Source organism: Megachile rotundata, unplaced genomic scaffold, assembly GCF_050947335.1.
Source record: "Megachile rotundata isolate GNS110a unplaced genomic scaffold, iyMegRotu1 scaffold0097, whole genome shotgun sequence".
Classification (NCBI taxonomy): Eukaryota; Metazoa; Arthropoda; class Insecta; order Hymenoptera; family Megachilidae; genus Megachile; species Megachile rotundata.
In genome coordinates, this window is record NW_027473394.1 from 449,311 (window position 1) to 452,533 (window position 3,223).

Genomic DNA, 3,223 nt, shown 5'->3' on the forward strand with positions numbered 1-3,223 from the left:
CACAATCGTACAATCACAATCATACAATCACAATCAAACAATCAGAACCATACAATCACTATCATACAATCACAATCATGCGATCACAATCATACGATCACAATCATACAATCACAATCATACGATCACAATCATAAAATCACAATCATACAATCACAATCATACAATCACAATCATACAATCACAATCACATAATCACAATCATACAATCACAGTCATATAATCGAAATCAAAGAATCACAATCATACAATCGCAATCATACAATCACAATCATACAATCACAATCATACAATCACAATCATACAATCACAATCATACAATCACAATCATACAATCACAATCACACAATCACAATCATACAATCACAATCAGACACTCACAATCATAAAATCACAATCATAAAATCACAATCATACAATCACAATTATACAATCACAATCATAAAATCACAGTCATACATAAACAATCATACAATCACAATCATACAATCACAATCATACAATCACAATCATACAATCACAATCGTACGATCTCAATCATACAATCACAATTATACAATCACAATCATAAAATCACAGTCATACATAAACAATCATACAATCACAATCATACAATCACAATCATACAATCACAATCATACAATCACAATCATACAATCACAATCATACGATCTCAATCATACAATCACAATCATACAATCACAATCATACAATCACAATCATACAATCACAATCATACAATCACAATCATACAATCACAATCATACAATCACAATCATACAAAAACAATCATACAACCTTAATTATACAAGCACAATCGTACAATCACAATCATACAATCACAATCATACGATCACAATCATACAATTACTATCATACAATCACAATCATACAATCACAATCATACAATCACAATCATACAATCACAATCATACAATCACAGTCATACAATCACAATCATACAATCACAATCATACAATCACAATCATACAATCACAATCATACGATTTCAATCATACAATCACAATCATACAATCACAATCATACAATCACAATCATACAATCACAATCATACAATCACAATCATACAATCACAATCATACAATCACAATCATACAATCACAATCATACAATCACAATCATACAATCACAATCATACAATCACAATCATACAATCACAATCATACAATTACTATCACACAATCACAATCATACAATCACAATCATGCAATCACAATCATACGATCACAATCATACAATCACAATCATACAATCACAATCATACAATCACAATCATACAATCACAATCACGCAATCACAATCATACAATCACAATCAGACAATCACAATCATAAAATCACAATCATACAATCACAATTATACAATCACAATCATAAAATCACAGTCATACATAAACAATCATACAATCACAATCATACAATCACAATCATACAATCACAATCATACAATCACAATCATACAATCACAATCATACGATCTCAATCATACAATCACAATCATACAATCACAATCTTACAATCACAATCATACAATCACAATCGTACAAAAACAATCATACAATCACAATCATACAATCACAATCATACAATCACAGTCATACAATCACAATCATACTATCACAATCATACAATCACAATCATACAATCACAATCATACAATCACAATCACAAAATCACAATCATACAATCACAATCATACAATCACAATCATACAATCACAATCATACAATCAGAATCATACAATCACAGTGATACAATCACAATCATACAATCACAATCATACAATCACAATCATACGATTTCAATCATACAATCACAATCATACAATCACAATCATACAATCACAATCATACAATCACAATCATACAATCACAATCATACGATTTCAATCATACAATCACAATCATACAATCACAATCATACAATCACAATCATACAATCACAATCATACAATCACAATCATACAATCACAATCATACAATCAGAATCATACAATCACAATCATACGATCACAATCATACGATCACAATCATACAATCACAATCATACAATCACAATCATACAATCACAATCATACAATCACAATCATTCAATCACAAAAATACAATCACAATCATACAATCACAATCACACAATCACAATCATACAATCACAGTCATACAATCGAAATCAAGGAATCACAATCATACAATCACAATAATACAGTCACAATCATACAATCACAATCATACAATCACAATCATACAATCACAATCATACAATCACAATCATACAATCACAATCATACAATCACAATCATACAATCACAATCATACAATCACAATCATACAATCACAATCATACAATCACAATCATACAAAAACAATCATACAACCTTAATTATACAAGCACAATCGTACAATCACAATCATACAATCACAATCATACGATCACAATCATACAATCACAAAAATACAATCACAATCATACAATCACAATCACACAATCACAATCATACAATCACAGTCATACAATCGAAATCAAGGAATCACAATCATACAATCACAATAATACAGTCACAATCATACAATCACAATCATTCAATCACAATCATACAAAAACAATCATACAACCTTAATTATACAAGCACAATCATACAATCACAATCATACAATCACAATCATACGATCACAATCATACAATTACTATCACACAATCACAATCATACAATCACAATCATGCAATCACAATCATACGATCACAATCATACAATCACAATCATACGATCACAATCATAAAATCACAATCATACAATCACAATCATACAATCACAATCATACAATCACAATCATACAATCACAATCATACAATCACAATCACATAATCACAATCATACAATCACAGTCATACAATCGAAATCAAAGAATCACAACCATACGATCACAATCATATAATCGCAATCATACAATCACAATCAAACAATCACAATCATACAATCACAATCATACAATCACAATCATACGATCACAATCATAAAATCACAATCATACAATCACAATCATACAATCACAATCATACAATCACAATCATACAATCACAATCACATAATCACAATCATACAATCACAGTCATATAATCGAAATCAAAGAATCACAATCATACGATCACAATCATACAATCGCAATCATACAATCACAATCATACAATCACAATCATACAATCAC